Source organism: Tachyglossus aculeatus, chromosome 1 (genome assembly GCF_015852505.1).
Source record: "Tachyglossus aculeatus isolate mTacAcu1 chromosome 1, mTacAcu1.pri, whole genome shotgun sequence".
NCBI lineage: Eukaryota > Metazoa > Chordata > Mammalia > Monotremata > Tachyglossidae > Tachyglossus > Tachyglossus aculeatus.
The window spans coordinates 97699029-97718000 of NC_052066.1; the positions used below are offsets into that span (position 1 = coordinate 97699029).

The 18972-nt window shown below is 47.1% G+C and overlaps 1 protein-coding gene across 1 annotated transcript in view; it reads right to left on the reverse strand.

Annotated features, from left to right (window-relative positions):
• Nucleotides 1-18972, reverse strand: part of SLC9A9 (solute carrier family 9 member A9) — a 462001-nt gene that overhangs the window by 52214 nt on the left and 390815 nt on the right. The window lies entirely within an intron of this gene.

Here is an 18972-nt window from a genome sequence, read left to right on the forward strand (position 1 = left end):
AAAATAAAATAAATAGAATAGATATGTACAAGTAAAATAAATAAATAAATAGAGTAATAAATATGTACAAACATATATACATATATACAGGTGCTGTGGGGAAGGGAAGGAGGTAAGATGGGGGGGATGGAGAGGGGGATGTCAGGCCCATGATGGCCTTGTCTTGCAGGCCCGGTCCTGAGAGCCCCAGCCATAGCATCACCCTCCTGGAAGAGAGTCCCAGGGATTGAGATGGAGGAGGGAAGCAGATCTTGAAAGGCCTGAGGAATGAGAGGCAGGGAGGGTTTTGTCCCAGGCATACCCAACATGCCTGATGCCACAAATGGAACTGACTGTCAGGGGGTTGACCATCAGTGAGTCGGAAGTGAGTCAGAAGTGTGGCTAATGAAGCCCCGGAAGACGCATGCAGGGCAGACGCATGCAGGGCAGTTGTGTCATTCCTAAGTGACCCAGCCTTATGATGGGCTACGTGCATCTCCTCCAAGATGCCGTCCCCGACTAAGCCCTCATTTCCCCTATTCCCTTTCCCTGCTGCATCACCTTTGCACCTTGATCCCAATGCCCCCTGCCCTACCTCCTTCCCCTCCCCACAGCACCTGTATATATGTTTGTACAGATTTATTACTCTGTTTATTTTACTTGTACATATTTACTATTCTATTTATTTTGTTACTGATGTGCATTTAGCTTTAATTCTATTTGTTCTGACGACTTGACACCTGTCCACATGTTTTGTTTTGTGGTCTGTCTCCCCCTTCTAGACTGTGAGCCCATTGTTGGGTAGGGATCGTCTCTATATGTTGCCAACTTGTACTTCCCAAGCGCTTAGTACAGTGCTCTGCACACAGTAAGCGCTCAATAAATACAATTGAATGAATGAATGAATATACCCCCTTTATTCTCCCCTCCCTCTGCCCCACAGCACTTACGTCCTTATCTGTAATTTATTCATCTATCTTAAGGTCTTTCTCCCTCTCTAGGCTGAAAGGTCATTATGGGCAGGGACTCCTAACTATCAACTCAGCAATATTGTACTCTCCCAAGTGCTTAGTACAATGCTCTGCACTCAATGAATATGATCGACTGACTGACTGGCTGGCTTTTAATTCCCTGGGGTTGGGCAGAGATGTCGGCCGAGTGGCGGTAATTTCATGCTTGAGGAGAGTGACACGATGTCAGACCGCTGAACCCACTGCGCTACCCCCAGCCTGTAATGGAGAGATGAATCAAACAGCGGGGATGTTCAGGGTGGACAAATGCCCTCAACCGTCACCCCAACAGGTGCCCACACCCACATAGTGTCCTGTTGGGCTGAGCCGGGTCCCTGACGGGGATCTGTCTTGGTCTGTGGTTCACTGGGAGGGCTTGCCGCAGTGCACTTATCCCACTCAGCACGAGGGGCAACTGGCCTGGATGCATTCTTCCATTCCTCCTCCTACCTCCCTCTCCTCCCCCTGCTGTCTCGGTCTCTCCTAGACCCTCTGCTTCTTCTCACCCCTTTCTTGTTTGGGAGACAGGTCCAAGGGGTAATTTGTCATTCATTCATTCATTCATTCAATCGTGTTTATTGAGCACTTACTGGGGGCAAAGCACTGAACTAAGCACTTGGGAGAGTACGATATAACAGATACATTCCCTGCTCACAACGAGCTCACAGTCTAAAAGGGGAGACAGTCATTAATATGCATAAATGAATAAGTAAATAAATCACAGATTTATACAGCGTGGCTCAGTGGAAAGAGCCCGGGCTTTGGAGTCAGAGGTCAAGGGTTTGAATTCCGGCTCTGCCAATTGTCAGCTGTGTGACTTTGGGCAAGTCACTTAACTTCTCTGTGCCTCAGCTACCTTATCTGTAAAATGGGGATGAAGACTGTGAGCCCCCCGTGGGACAACTTGATCACCTTGTTACCTCCCCAGTGCTTAGAACAGTGCTTTGCACATAGTAAGCGCTTAATAAATGCCATTATTATTATTATACAGATATATACATAAGTGTTGTGGGGATGAGAGGGAGGATGAATGAAAGGAGCAAGTCAGGGTGACACAGAAGGGAGTGGGAGAAGAGGAGAGGAGGGCTTAGTTAGGGAAGACTTCTTGGAGAAGATGTGCCTTCAATTAGGCTTTGAAGTGGGGGAGATAAATTATCTGTCTGATATGGGAAGGGAGGGCATTCCAGGCCAGAGGGAGGACGTGGGTAAGAGGCCGGCAGCAAGATAGACGAGATCAAGGTACAGTGAGAAGGTTAACATTAGAGTGAAGACTGAGAGCTGACATGTAATAAGAGAGTAGCGAGTTGAGGTAGGAGGGGACAAGGTGATTGAGTGCTTTAAAACCAGTAATGAGGAGTTTTTGTTTGATGTGGAGGGCAACCACTGGAGTTTCTTGAGGAGTGGGGAAACAGCATTTGAACAGTTTTTTAGAAAAATGTTCTGGGCAGCAGAGTGAAGTATGGACTAGAGTGGGGAGAGACAGGAGGCAGGGAGGTCAGCAAGGAGGCTGATACGACAATTGTGATGGGCTAGGACAAGTGCTTGTGCCCTTTTCTTTTAAGGAAAAACTTCTCACCCAATAAACTCAGTCTTGGACTCAATGTCCAAGACTGAACTCCTTATCTTCCCTCCCAAATCCTGCCCTATCCCTGACTTTCCCATCACTGTAGACAGCATTACCATCCTTCCTGTCTCACAAGCCCGCAACCTTGGTGTCATTCTCGACTCTGCTCTCTCGTTCACCCCTCACATACAGTCCGTCACCAAAACCTGCCAGTCTCACCTCTGCAACAATGCCAAGATCCTCCCTTTTCTCTCCATCCAAACCCCTACCTTGCTGGTTCAATCTCTCATCCTATCCCGACTGGATTACTGCATCAGCCTCCTCTCTGATCTCCCATCCTCCTGTCTCTCCCCACTTCAGTCTATACTTCACGCTGCTGCCCGGATCATCTTTGTGCAGAAACGCTCTGGGCATGTTACTCCCCTCCTCAAAAATCTCCAGTGGCTACTAGTCAACCTATGCATCAGGCAAAAACTCCTCACTCTTGGCTTCAAGGCTCTCCATCACTTCACCCCCTCCTACACTCACCTCCCTTCTTTCCTTCTACAGCCCAGCCCACACCCTCTGCTCCTCTGCCGCTAACCTCCTCACAGTGCCTCGTTCTCGCCAGTCCTGCCATCGACCCAAGGCCCACATCCTCCCCCTGGCCTGGAATGCCCTCCCTCCGCACATCTGCCAAGCTAGCTCTCTTCCTCCCTTCAAATCCCTACTGAGAGCTCACCTCCTCCAGGAGGCCTTCCTAGACTGAGCCCCTCTTTCCTCTCCCCCATCCCCCATGCCCTAACTCCTTCCCCTCCCCACAGCACCTGTATATATGTTTGTACAGATTTATTACTCTATTTATTTTACTTGTACATATTTATTATTCTATTCATTTTGTTAATGATGTGCCTCTAGCTTTACTTCTATTTATTCTGATGGCTTGACACCTGTCCACATGTTTTGTTTTGTTGTCTGTCTCCCCCCTCTAGATTGTGAGCCCATTGTTGGGTAGGGACCGTCTCTATATGTTGCCAACTTGTACTTCCCAAGTGCTTAGTACAGTGCTCTGCACACAGTAAGTGCTCAATAAATATGATTGAATGAATATGTTGCCAACTTGTACTTCCAAAGCACTTAGTACAGTGCTCTGCACACAGTAAGTGCTCAATAAATACGAATGAATGGATGAATGAATGAAATGCAGTGATCTCCCTGTCCCTATCTGCGTGACGTTCATCATTACAGCATCAGACACAGAATAGTTTATTGAGTCCTGCCAAGAGGTAGAATTGTCTGAATGCTTACTGTGTGCAGAGCACTGCACTGCCTACCTAATGCATGCAGAGCACTGTACTAGGTGCCCACTCTGTACAGAGCACTGCACTGGCTAAAGAATGTAGGCAGAGCTTTGTCCTGGGTTCCTGCTGGGCACAGAGCATCAAACCACGTGGCTAGGGAACAGAGGAAAGAAGAGTGGCTTGGATGTGCTCAACATGGATTGTGGTCAAACTGACCTAGAAAAATCTTGGCTGACTCCTGTTTAGGGAAAGAAATTCAATACAGTGAAGACCTGTTTCGATCTTCCAATCGCACTAGCTGCGTGTTCAAGAAAGAGAGGCCAGACTTTTGTCATCACCCTGCAGCTCTGCCGTCTTCATCCTGGCAGTTCTGCGAACTATGAGATAGCTGGGAGGTGGTCTTTGCAGCTGGCCTGGGGGCTTCTGGGTGACTTCTGGGGGCTGGTTAGGATTGACATCCTCTCCGAGCCCTTCGATTTTCCAATGTTCCAGGCTTTCCCGCTTCACATTCTAGGGGCTCCTGGAAGTAGTCACAATAGACACTTAGGTCAGAGACCTATTTTGAAGCCAACCTGAGCGATCCACAGGAGAGGCACCAAAAGTTTCACACCCAAGGGCGGCTTCCTGGAATCTGAAGAAGACCTCTTCCCAAATGGGGCAAAGACTAGAGGGACCTCTTGGGATATGTTCTTTCTCAGAAATCCCGGACCTAGTGCCTTCAATCTGTAGAATGCTTTTTCTTCACATCAGTTATCTCATTTCATTCTTGCAACAGCCTCGAGAAGTAGGGAGAAGCAGGGAATGTTGTCCCCATTTTCCAGATGAGAAAACTGAGAGGAGCGAGGTTAAGTGAATTGCCCAAAGTCACACAGCAGGTGTGGGACAGAGCTGGGGGCTAGGATCCAGATCTCCTGAAACTCAGATCTGTGCTATCCATACCGATCCACACTCCCTCTGGGAATTTGGTTGTATGGCTTCAGTCCACAGTGGCAGCTGGGATGGGGGACTGACAGCAGATGCGGAAGAATGAAAACTTCCATAGTTCACTAGGCCGGCATCCTTGGATCCAGACGTAGCTCCGGTCTACATTTCTGCCCCTCCACTCCAGGCAAAGATGAAGACTGAATCCTCCTCCTTCTCTGACAGGGGGTCACCCGACCTGAGAGGGATGGTTAACTCTTCTGAATGGCGTCAGCTTGGAAAAGCAGAAATGTAATCTTCCTGTCTCTTGATGTCCAGGGGTTGCGGGGGTCCCATGAGGGTCTTGAGAAGTGCAGTTTGCAGTGGGACCTAGTGGCTAGAGCACAGGCTTGGGAGTCAGAGACCTGGGTTCTAACCTTGGCTCCACCACTTATCTACTGTGTGATCTTGGGCAAATCACTTCACTTCCTCTATGCCTCAGTTACCTCAACTGTAAAATGGGGATTAAGACTGTGAGCCTCTTTTGGAACATGGCTCCAACCTGACTGCATCTTGTATCTACCCCCAGTGCTTAATACAGTGCCTGGCACATAGTAAGTGCTTAACAAACACCATTAAAAAAATAGCTAAGACTCTTCAGACCCATATTCCAAGGACCTCTTCCTGGACCTATCCAAAGACACATTTGACTTTTTGATACATTCACCAGTGACACCCTGTGGGGTTCTGTCCACCTCTGGAGGACGTGTGTTCCTGACTTAACACTGGGGTCACAGGCCAATAGCGTGGAAAGGTCAATGCAGGAGGGATAGCTTGGCATTGAGGCATAATGGGGTGGGGGGATCATTCAGGAATGGCTGGGCTGATTTAATCCCAGGATCTCCCCCACCCCCGGCCCCCAATGCTGTACAGTGCTGCCTACCCTGTGCCAGCACTGTCCAGTTAGCCGTTCCCTCTTGGCCTCGACCCAGAATAGAGAGGGACCCTTGGGAGAAGCAGCACGGCTCAGTGGAAAGAGCCTGGGCTTGGGAGTCAGAGGTCATGGGTTCTAATCCCAGCTCTGCCACTTGTCAGCTGTGTGACTTTGGACAAGTCACTTAACTTCTCTGTGCCGCAGTTACCTCATCTGTAAAACGGGGAAAAAGACTGTGAGCCCCATGTGGGACAACCTGATTACCTTGTATCCCCCCCAGTGCTTAGAGCAGTGTTTGGCACATTGTAAGTGCTTAACAAATGCCATCATTGTTATTGTTACTATTCACCCTCACTTAATAATAATTGTGATATTTGTTACGCTTATACTATGTGCCAGACACTGCACTAAGTGCTGGGGGAGATACAAGCAAATCAGGTTGAACACAGTCCCTGTCCCACAAGGCATTCACAATCTTAAGCTCCATTTTGCAGATGAGGTAACTGAGTCACAGAGAAGTGAAGTGACTTGCCCCAGGTCACACAGCAGACAAGCGGCAGGGTCAGGATTAGAACCCAAGTCCTTCTGATTTCCAGGTCCGTGCCTATCCATTAGGCCACGCTGCTTGACAACAGCTCCAGCTGTTGTGCCCCAAGAATGCCAAGGAAAAGCGCTGCCACGTCCTTTGTCTTGACTCGAGAGATGAGGGCAGCTACTGGGGATTGGCTACTGGCCCTGCCTACCGAGGTTGCTTCCCTGCTCCATAGTAGACCTTGGGAAGATCAGAAGGTCAAGAGGCAGAGTAGGAAATAATGCCAGGCAACTGGGAGAGGTGACTGTAGCAGCTGGCAAGGCACTATCATTATACACTCACAGTGTGGGAGGAAATGTGGGTCATGTATGCCCCCACCCCAGACACACTCACAACACATTGGTAGGGCAGCAGTGGCAGCAGTGCCTTTCTCTGAAGGAGGCCGTGAAGAATTCCATAGCAGGTCCTGTTGCCCATGGGATTGTTCGTAGCACAGGCCCGCAGAGGGGAGTCAGCTGCTTGGTCTCTTGGGCAGGAAGAGGTTGCGACTTTTTGCATCACAACAGCTATATATAACAACTGGAGTCTGGGGATACCTCCGCCTGTTCACAGTCCTGAGGGGACCCATGCCATTCTCCCTCCTCCCGTGTCTCTCCCTCTCTGTTCAGGAAGGGGTGATTTTTGTCAGTTTGGACCCTCACAGCAGAGAATGCTGGTCCAACCCACTCATTCTGGCCTGTTAATGGAGCGATCAGCGTCCTGATTCACCTTGACTCCTTCCCCTTCTGTTCTCGATCTACACTCACTCCCTTGGTGACCTCATTCGCTCCCACGGCTTCAACTATCATCTCTACGCTGATGACACCCAGATCTACATCTCTGCCCCTGCTCTCTCCCCCTCTCTCCAGGCTCGCATCATCAACATCAATCGTATTTATTGAGCGCTTACTGTGTGCAGAGCACTGTACTAAGCGCTTAAGTATCTCCTCCTGCCTTCAGGACATCTCCACCTGGATTTCTGCCCGCCACCTAAAACTCAACATGTCCAAGACTGAACTCCTTGTCTTCCCTCCCAAACCCTGCCCTCTCTCTGACTTTTCCATCACTGTTGACGGCACTACCATCCTTCCCATCTCACAAGCCTGCAACCTGTATATATGTATATATGTTTGTACATATTTATTACTCTATTTATTTATTTATCTATTTATTTATTTTACTTGTACATATCTATTCTATTGATTTTATTTTGTTAATATGTTTGGTTTTGTTCTCTGTCTCCTCCTTCTAGACTGTGAGCCCACTGTTGGGTAGGGACTGTCTCTATATGTTGCCAACTTGTACTTCCCAAGCGCTTAGTACAGTGCTCTGCACACAGTAAGCACTCAATAAATATGATTGATTGATTGATTTATTGACTCTTTTTTCCACAAACTTGGGGCCGGATGGTGTTCCGATTCTTCCTCATTTCCCGATGTCTCACGTTTTGACCCAGGTCCAGGAGACCCTTGGAGAATTAAGGAAATCATTCTTTTGGGCTTCAGAAGGCTTTGTAGGATGTTGAAGATGGTGAGGGGGAGGAGTCATGTGGCTTCTACCCAGGCAAAGCAAAAACACAAAGCTGAGAGCTTTATTGCTTTAAGCTTTCACAAACTGGGATCCTGTGGAGTTTTGCAAAATTAAAAAAAAATCATCTTGTTTTCTACTAGAAACAGCCAGAGGCTCAATGTCATGTTCATTGTAATAATTTGGTCTCTGCTCTGTAGAACTAATTAAGATGTTCCTTAAAATTATACTTTTAAAAGGATGATAACAGGGCACAAGACAAAACAATACCAAGGTGAAGAATCTCACAGATTCAGGACCATGAAGACAGTGGCAAGAATTTTTGACCAGAGAATTAGCCGTCAGGACAGGTCCCGGGGACAGAGATTTATCCCCTCTCTTGACTGTATTGTAGGACAATGTTGTCAGTGATTTTATTCTGTCAGTTGTAAATTATGGCCGTAGGGGACACTAAAGATAATACAATACCTTATGTTCTCATCTTGCTTTTATTTTTCCAGAGTAATTTTGCCCCAGTTATTTCATTTTCTTTATCTCAGGTAAAACCATCCAAGGAATCAGTTTTCTAATAGCCTTGTTCACATACCAGTCTGCATCTGACAAATTTTAAATACAGCCAAGGACCTCCATTAGTGACACAGAAGTGAAAGCTTTCTTGACTGAATTCTGCTACCTAGACAGTGCATTATTCAATGATGAGGGGCTAGACAAAGTAGTAGAAAATTCAGGATAACCACAAACAAGGGGTGGCATCAGCATGGCATCAAGGCTCACACTAAATGAAGGCTTAGAGACCATTTGGAGTGGTCAACACCTAAAAATCCCGAGACCTGGACCCAAAGTTGATGTCACAACTAGCTCCTAGGGCAAGTCCATCCATGCTAAGAACAGTTTTTAGAATGTCCCATAGAATGCTGTACCCAATGAATAACAAACAGGAGTTCATTCCCCTTTGTATGTCACCAAAGCAGAAGAAAGAAAGGAAAATGGAAGACATATGGGAGCCTAAAGTTTAGTGTTGACCTAGTGGAAATCAGGGTTCTAGTACTAATCAGTCAATTGTATTTACTGAGTGCTTACTGTGTGCAGCGTGGCTCAATGGAAAGAGCACGGGATTGGGAGTCAGAGGTCAGGGGTTCAAATCCCGGCTCTGCCAATTATCAGCTGTGTGACCCTGGGCAAGTCACTTAACTTCTCTGTGCCTCGAAAACCTCACCTGTAAAATGGGGATTAAGACTGTGAGCCCCATGTGGGACAACCTGATCACCTTAATTTAATCAAATAATGGCATTTGTTAAGTGCTTACTATATGCAAAGCACTGTTCCAAGCGCTGGGGGGGAATACAAGGTGATCAAGTTGTCCCACATGGGGCTTACAGTCTTAATCCCCATTTTACAGATGAGGCAACTGAGGCACAGAGAAGTTAAGTGACTTGCCTAAGGTCACACAGCAGACATGTGGCAGAGCAGGATTCAAACCCATGACCTCTGACTCCAAAGCTCAGGCTCTTTCCACTGAGCCATCCTCCCCTGCACTTAGAACAGTGCTTTTCGCATAGTAAGCACTTAACAAATGCCATTATTATTATTATTATTATTATTATTGTTATTATTATTACTAAGTGATTGGGAGAGTATGATAAAGCAGAGTTGTTACACATGTTCCCTGTCCACAAGGAACTTCTAGTCCGGATGGGCAGGCAGACATTAATATAAAGAAATAAACTATGACTATGTCCATAAGTGCCATGGGGCTGAGGGTAAGGGGAATAGAGGATCCAAATCCAAGGCTAAGAGTGACTCAGAAGGTAGGGGGAGAAGAGGAAATGAGGGTTTAGTCGGGGAAGGCCTCTTGGAAAAGATGTGCTTTTTATAAGGTTTTCAAGGTGGGGAGAGTGATCATCTGTTGGATTATGAAGAGGGAGGGAGTTCCATGCCAGAGGCAGGATGTGGGTGAGAGGTCAGCGGCAACATAGACAAGATCAAGGTACAGTGAGTAGTTTGGCATTAAAGGAGCAGAGTGTGTGGGCTAGGTCATAGTAGGAGAGCAGTGAAGTAAAGTAGGAGGGGACAAGGTGATTCAGTGCTTTAAAGCTGAGGGTAAGGAGGCTGACAGTACCATTGGCCTGCCGTTTGATCTTGGGCAATTCATTTAACCTCTCCATGTCTCAGTTTCCTCATTGGGGATGATAATTCCAGTCTCTCCCTACCTCTTAAATTGTGAGCCCTGTGTATCTGATCGTATTTCAACCGATTATCATCATCATCATCAATCGTATTTATTGAGCGCTTACTGTGTGCAGAGCACTGTACTAAGCGCTTGGGAAGTACAAATTGGCAACATATAGAGACAGTCCCTACCCAACAGTGGGCTCACAGTCTAAAAGGGGGAGAGAAAACCAAACATACTAACAAAATAAAATAAATAGAATAGATATGTACAAGTAAAATAAATAAATAAATGGAATAATAAATATGTACAAACATATATACATATATACAGATGCTGCGGGGAAGGGAGGAGGTAAGATGGGGGGATGGAGAGGGGGACGAGGGGGAGAGGAAGGAAGGGGCTCAGTCTGGGAAGGCCTCCTGGAGGAGGTGAGCTCTCAGTAGGGCCTTGAAGGGAGGAAGAAAGCTAGCTTGGCGGATGGGCAGAGGGAGGGCATTCCAGGCCCGGGGGATGACGTGGGCTGGGGGTCGATGGCGGGACGGGCGAGAATGAGGTACGGTTAGGAGATTAGTGGCAGAGGAGCGGAGGGTGCGGGGTGGGCTGGAGAAGGAGAGAAGGGAGGTGAGGTAGGAGGGGGCGAGGTGATGGACAGCCTTGAAGCCCAGGGTGAGGAGTTTCTGCCTGATGCGCAGATTGATTGGTAGCCACTGGAGATTTTTGAGGAGGGGAGTAGTATGCCCAGAGCGTTTCTGGACAAAGATAATCCGGGCAGGAGCATGAAGTATGGATTGAAGTGGGGAGAGACACGAGGCTGCGAGATCAGAGAGGAGGCTGATGCAGTAGTCCAGACGGGATAGGATGAAAGCTTGAATGAGCAGGGTAGCGGTATGGATGGAGAGGAAAGGGAAGATCTTGGCAATGTTGCGGAGCTGAGACCGGCAGGTTTTGGTGACGGCTTGGATGTGAGGGGTGGATGAGAGAGCGGAGTCGAGGATGACACCAAGGTTGCGGGCTTGTGAGACAGGAAGGGTGGTAGTGCCGTCAACAGAGATGGGAAAGTCAGGGAGAGGGCAAGGTTTGGGAGGGAAGACAAGGAGTTCAGTCTTGGACATGTTGAGTTTTAGGGGGAGGGCAGACATCCAGATGGAGGTGTCCTGAAGGCAGGAGGAGATTCGAGCCTGGAGAGAGGGGGAGAGAGCAGGGGCAGAGATGGAGATCTGGGTGTCATCAGCGTAGAGATGATAGTTGAACCCGTGGGAGCGAATGAGGTCACCAAGGGAGTGCGTGTAGATCGATAACAGAAGGGGACCAAGCACTGAACCTTGGGGAACCCCCACAGTAAGGGGATGGGAGGGGGAGGGGGAGGAGGAGCCTGCAAAAGAGACTGAGAATGAACGACCGGAGAGATAAGAGGAGAACCAGGAGAGGACGGAGTCTGTGAAGCCAAGGTCAGATAGCGTGTTGAGGAGAAGGGGGTGGTCCACAGTGTCGAAGGCTGCTGAGAGGTCGAGGAGGATTAGGACAGAGTATGAGCCATTGGATTTGGCAAGCTGGAGGTCATTGGTGACCTTTGAGAGGGCAGTTTCCGTGGAATGTAGGGGACGGAAGCCAGACTGGAGGGGGTCGAGGAGAGAGTTGTTGTTGAGGAATTCTAGGCAGCGCGTGTAGACAACTCATTCAAGGAGTTTGGAAAGGAATGGTAGGAGGGATATGGGGCGATAACTAGAAGGTGAGGTGGGGTCAAGAGAGGGTTTTTTTAGGATGGGAGAGACATGGGCATGTTTGAAGGCAGAGGGGAAGGAACCAGTGGAGAGTGAGCGGTTGAAGATGGATTATCTTGGATCTACACCAGTGCAGTGCTTTGAACTTAGTGGTTAAATCATACCCACCACTAACTAGCACCCTCCACTCCTCTGCCGCTAACCTCCTCACTGTGCTTTGTTCTCGCCTTCCCCGCGGTCGACCCCCGACCCATGTTCTCCCCCTGGCCTGGAATGCCCTCCCCCTGCACATCTGCCAAGCTAGCTCTCTTCTTCCCTTCAAAGCCCTACTGAGAGCTCACCTCCTTCAGGAGGCCTTCCCAGACTGAGCTCCCTCCTTCATCTCCCCTTTCTCCCCCTCCCCACCCCCCCGCCTTACCTCCTTCCCCTCCCTACAGCACCTGTGCATATATATATGTGTGTATATATATGTATATATATATATATATATATATATAAGCCCCCTGCTTCCTCTCCCCCTCAACATCCCTCCCGCCTTACCTCCTTCCCCTCCCCATAGCACCTGTATATGATGATGATGGTGATGGCATTTGTTAAGCACTTACTATGTGCAAAGCACTGTTCTAAGCGCTGGGGAGGTTACAAGGTGATCAGGTTGCCCCACGGGGGGGCTCATAGTCTTTATCCCCATTTTACAGATGAGGGAACTGAGGCGTAGAGAAGTGAAGTGACTTGCCCAAAGTCACACAGCTGACAAGTGGCAGAGCCGGGATTTGATTCCATGACCTCTGACTCCAAAGCCCGGGCTCTTTCCACTGAGCCACGCCGCATCTCCATTTATGTATATGCTTCTCTCATATATGTATATATATATATATATATATATGTTTGTACATATTTATTACTCTATTTATTTTACTTGTACATATTTACTATTCTATTTATTTTATTTTGTTAATATGCTTTGTTTTGTTGTCTGTCTCCCCCTTCTAGACTGTGAGATCGCTGTTGGGTAGGGACCATTTCTATATGTTGCCAACTTGTACTTCCCAAGCGCTTAGTACAGTGCTCTGCACACAGTAAGCACTCAATAAATACAATTGAATGAATGAATGAATAACTAATTACACTAACTTCAAGAAGACTGAAAGAAGGGCATTTCTCATCCACCCCTCTGCATGAGAAACACTCAATGGGTTCCGTCTGTATGCAGAAGGAATCACGCAGGAACTGATTTATTCAACAGGATCAATCTTCAAAGCCTCCTGAAAACAAAGAAATTCCTCTTGAGGGGGAAGGGAAACTCCAGACACATTTTCCACGGAAGGATGAGAGGAATACAGTGTGCCTTGAACTCCCAAGATCAGAGAAGCTCTAAGGGCAAAGTTCTGCCCTGATAAGCTGATGGACTCTGGCCAGGGTGTCTGTCCTATGGCCCTTTCAGATGATGGGAACTTCTTGTGGTGCCAGCAGAAGGCCGAAGGAGGATGAAAACCCAGGAAAAAAATTCCGCCAGTCCTCTCTGCTAAGGGGAGAGATGGAACACAAAACCAAGGCTCAAGGCGAGGGCAGAGAGGAGGAAAACGATAGTGATATGAACAGGACAAGCTTTCTTCCTTTCCTCTCCTCTTCAGGCCCAAAGAACGAAGAAATAATTATTGGAAAATCGTGGCCCTCATAGTACCTAGTGAATAGCCCCTGGCTTTTGAAGGACTCTTCTGAGCCTTCTCATTTCTCTATCCCTAATGTTATTTTCCAGACTTTTTCCCCCTGGGTTTTTATCTTTGATTTAAGTTAAAAGGGGGAGAAAATAACTTACTATCAAAGAAGAGACAGAAGAAAAGGAAGAGAGATGGGAGGAGATCTCTAGATTCAACCTTCAGCTCCTTCACTAATGATCTCTCTCTCATCTCCTGTTTCTCAGCAGTAAACAGTTCCTTGGCTAGGTACAGCCTACAAAGTGCTTCAGAAAGGAAAATGACTAATTTTTCTGGGGAAGCAGATGAGAGGAAATGGAAATGAACTTTGCGACACAACAATTAATCCCCAAACAAAAGAAAAACACATGAGTTTCCAGCCTGTAGCTTGGCCCTGGCAGTGACTACATAGTAAATGGCTCCTTGAATGAAAAAAAAAATCTCACCAGCCGGGGCACTTGTTAGTTATCCACTTCTGAGTCAGAGAAGCTGCATCTGAGAATGGGGGGAGAGCTGTGTCTTGTGCCAGACACTATCTTCTCTCCTTTTTTTCTAATAATGATGATATTTATAAATAATAATATTTATTTATGCTATGCTAACCACTGGGGTACACAAACAATAATGGGATCAGACACAACGCCTGCCCCGCATGTGGCTCAAATTGTTAAGGGGAAGAGAGAACAGTTCATCTCCATTTAATAGGTGAGAAAACTGAGGCACAGACAGATTAAATGACTCTCTTCTGGGGATAGAGGAGAGTTAGAGAGCGAGAAGCAGTGTGGCCTAGTGGAAAGAGCATGGGCTTGGAAGTCCAGACACCTGGGTTATAATCTTGGCTCTTTCCATGGCTTGCTGAGTGACCTGGGGCAAGTCACTTTATTTCTTTGTGCCTCAGTTTCCTTATCTGTAAAAATGGGGATTCAATACCTGTTCTCTCCACCATAGACTGGGAGTCCCATGTGGGACCTATCCTAGCACTTGGTACAGTGCTTGGCACATACTAAGTGCTTAACAAATACCACTAATATTATTACTGTTGGTGGTGTTAAGTGGTCTGACCCTATTTAGGAGGGTGGGGTCCTGGAGGGCAACCAGTAAATCCATCAACTAACAATATTTACTGAGCACCTACTGTGTGAACAGCATTGTTCTGTATGCTTGGCCTTGTTCTAAATGCTGATCCTATTGAGCCCTTTTATTCCCAAAGTGTTTTCATATAGCTCATTTTTGTCATCACAACATCCCTGTGAGGTACATAAAAGCAGGTTTTATTACCCCCATTTTGCAGCTGGGGTAACTGAGACATAGAGAGGGTAGGTGACTTGCCCAAGGTGGCTCAGTTGCAACTCCCTCATTCCGTTCGACCCTGCAGCTTCTCTAGTAGCCACCATAAGATTCTCCCAGTGTCCTTGTGCCCCTGTTAGAGCCAGAGTCCTGGGCTGGATGGGCCATAGGGCCAACCCAATCATGGAAGCACACGTGGTCAGATGTTAATTCAGGGATGTGCAGACTCTCTTCCCAGTGGGGTGGAGACAGACATACCCGCTTAGAGGGGGCCCCCATCTAGGCTGCAAGCTCACTACGGGCAGGGAAGGTCGGCTAACTCTGTTGCATTGTACTCGCCCAAGTGTTTAGTATGGTGCTCTACACAGAATAAGTTCTCAATAAATATCATTGATCTATTGATTGATAATTTCATAGGGTAACCACATTGTTCAGGTTGATGACTGGCAAAGGAGCTCAGGAAGCCCAGGCAGAAGCACCCTTGCCAATGTTCCCATCCCGAGGTTTTATTTCTTTTTTAATGGTATCTGTTCAGCGCTTACTATGTGCCAGGTACTGTACTAAACTCTGGGGGTAGGTACAAGACAATCAGATTGGATACTCCTTGCCCCACTTGGGGCTCACAGTCTTAATCCCCATTTTATAGATGAGGTAACTGAGGCCCAGAGAAGTGAAGTGACTTGCCCAGGGTCACACAGCAGACAAGTGATGGAGCCGAGAATAGAACCCAGGTCCTCTGCCTTCCACACTAGGCCATGCTGTTCCTCTGGGAGGCACTGGAGCTGGAGGTTATGAACAACAGGCTGGTCCAGTACTTGGGGTGAAGAGCTGTGTGGCCTCATGGAAAGACTGGAAGTCGGGATACCTGCTGTCTGACCAGGGCCAAGTCACTTAACTTCTTGGTGCCTCTGTTTCCTCATTATTCCTTATTTATATTAATGTCTGTCTCCCTTGTTGGGGGCAGGGAATGTGTCTGTTATACTGTTATATTACACTCTCCCTAGTGCTTATGCCTAGCCGTTCATTCTCAGTCACCTTTACGGGCTCCTCCTCTGCCTCCCACCTTCTTACTCAAGATTCAGTTCTGGGTTCCCTTCTATTCTCCATCTACACCCACTACGTTGGAGAACTCATTCCCTCCCATGGTTTCAACTACCACCTCAATGGGGCTGATTCCTAAATCTACTTCTCCGGCCCTGAGCTCTCTCCCTCTCTAGCGTCTTGCATTTCCTCTTGCCTTCAAGATATCTCTATTTGGATGCCCTCCCATCACCTCAAACTTAATATGGCTAAAACTGAACTTCTTATCTTCCTACCCAAACCCTGTCCTCCTTCTCACTTTCCTATCACTGTTGACAGATCACCCTCCTTCCTGTCTCACAAGCCCGTAACCTTGGCATTATCCTTGACTCCTCTCTCTCGTTCAACTCACATATTCAAGCCATCACTAAATCCTGTCAGTTTTACCTTCACATCGCCAAAACACACTCCTTCCTCTCCGTCCAAACTGCTACCACATTAATGCAAGCACTTATCCTATCCCGCCTGGATTATCTCATCAGCCTCCTTGTTGACCTCCCAGCCTCCTATCTCTCCCCACTCCAGTCCATACTTCACTCTGCTGCCCGGATCATTTTTCTACAGAAACGTTCAGGACATGTCTCCCCACTTAAAAAAAAACAAAACTCTAATAGTTGTCCATCCAGATCCACAACAAAAGAAACTCCTCACCACTACTCTTCTACTACAACCCAGCACAAACACCTTTAATGCCAACATTCTCACTGTGCCTCGTTCTCATCTATCTCACCACTGACCCCTCACCCACATCCTGCCTCTGGTTTGGAATGCCCTCCCTCCTCAGATTTAACAGACATTTATTTTCCCCCCTTTCAAAGCCTTATTGAAGGCCCATCTCCTCCGAGAGGCCTTCCCTGACTAAGCCCCCCTTTCCTCTTCTTCCACTCCCTCGGCATCTCCCTGACTTGATCCCTTTGTTCTTCCCTCCTCCCAGCCCCATAGCACTTTATGTATATATCTGTAATTTATTTATTTATATTAATGTCTATCTCCCCCCACCCCCAAGCTGTAAGCTCATTGTGGGCAGGGAATGTATCTGTTTATTGTTGTATTGTATCCTTCCAAGCACTTAGTACAGGGCTCTGCATACAGTAAGTGCTCAGTAAATATGACTGAATAAATGATCTGCCCACAGTAAGTGCTCAATAAACATGACTGACTGACTGACTAACTTGTCTGTACCGGGACTGTATACCTGTGTCCCTCTTACTTAGATTGTGATCCTCACATCGGGCAGCGGTTCTGAAAGTACCGTGCTGTAGTGTTAAGAATAACACAATCAATAGTATTATTATTGGGTACTTGTTCGCTCCGGATTCTCGGGGAATATTCTAGAGGTCTCTGAGATGTCTTTAAGCCAACTTCAGCTTTTCCTTTCTGTGGATCCACTGTTCTGACCTCGAGGATGTGTTTGTTGGGACTTACGGGGTAAGAAGGAATAATGCCAAATTCATGTGGATCAGGCTGTCCTGATATGGGAAGATCGGCGATCCAGGCTCTTTAAGGGCTGGTGGAAGAGGTAACAGCAGGAGTTTTCTCTCCAGGGAAATGAAACAGGCAGAATTTCAGTATGACTGAGAGGATGCTTCTTCCCAGTGGTGTGTAGGTCTGCAGGCTATTCCTGCGGAGGGACAGTGGAAGGTGAATCAATCAATCAGTCATTGGTGCTTATTGAGAGCTTACTGTGTGGAGAGCCCTGTACTCAGAGCTCTTCTGCTCACATGGCTTCAGCTACCATCTTTACAGAGGTGACTTACAAATCTATCTCTCTAACCCTGACTCTTCATTTAATCTACATTCCTACAACAGGACATCTCTACCTGAATGTCTCCTCGGTTTCAAACTTATGACCCCTGGCCCATGTCCTACCTCTGGCCTGGAACGCCTTCCCTCCTCAAATCATCAATTGTATTTATTGAGCGCTTACTATGTGCAGAGCAAATCCGCCAAATAGTCCCTTTTCCCCCTTTAAAGCACTACTGAAGGCTCACCTCCTCCAAGAGGCCTTCCCAGACTAAGCCCCCCTTTTCCTCAGCTCCCCTTCCCCTTGCTCTACCCCCCCCAAAGCATATACATATGTATGTATATACCTGTAATTCTATTTATTTAGATTGATGCCTGTTTACTTCTTTTGATGTCTGTCTCCTCCCTTCTAGACTGTAAGCCCAGTGCGGGCAGGGATTGTATCTATTACTGAATTGTACTTTCCAAGCACTTAGTACAATGCTTTGCACACAGTAAGCACTCAATAAATACAATTGAATGAATGAATATATGTAAAATTGAACGATGCATCTTCCTTCCTAAATTTAATAATGGTACCTGTTAAGCACTTACTATATGCCAAGCACTGTTCTAAGCACTGGGGTAGATACAAGGTAATCAGGTTGTCCCAGGTAGGACTCACAGTCCTAATCCCCATTTTACAGATGAGATAACTGAGGCCCAGAGAAGTTAAGGGACTTGCCCAAAGTCACATACCTGACAAGTAGCAGAGCAGAGATTAGAACCCATGACCTCTGACTCACAAGCCCAGGCTCTTTCCACGGAGTGGTGCTGTTAAATCTACTCTCATTGCTAACTTTACAATCTTGGGTGACTTCGGGCAAGTCACTTAACTTCTCTGTGGCTCAGGTACCTCATCTGTAAAATTGGGATGAAGACTGTGAGTCCCACGTGGGACAATCTGATCACCTAGTATCCTCTCCAGTGCTTAGAACAGTGTTTTGCACATAGTAAGTGCTTAACAAATGCCATCATCATCATCATTATTATTATTATCTTTACTTATTTATTTGTATTTATGTCTGTCTCCCCTTCTAGACTGTGTTATGGGCAGAGAAAATGCCTGCTAATTCTGTTGTATTGTACTTTCCCAAGTACTTAGTACAATGCTCTGCACACAGTAAGTTCTCAATAAATACCGTTGATTGATCGATTGATCTTGGGAGAGTACAGTGTAACCTTTCCCTGCCCATAAGTACATTGTGGCCTACAGGATGGCATTCATTCATTCATTCAATCATATTTATTGAGCGCTTACTGTGTGCAGAGCGCTGTACTGGTGAGCCCACTGTTGGGTAGGGACTGTCTCTATGTGATGCCAATTTGTACTTCCCAAGCGCTTAGTACAGTGCTCTGCACATAGTAAGCGCTCAATAAATACGATTGATTGATTGATTGATTGATCTACATCTCTGCCCCTGCTCTCTCCCCCTCTCTCCAGGCTCGCATCTCCTCCTGCCTTCA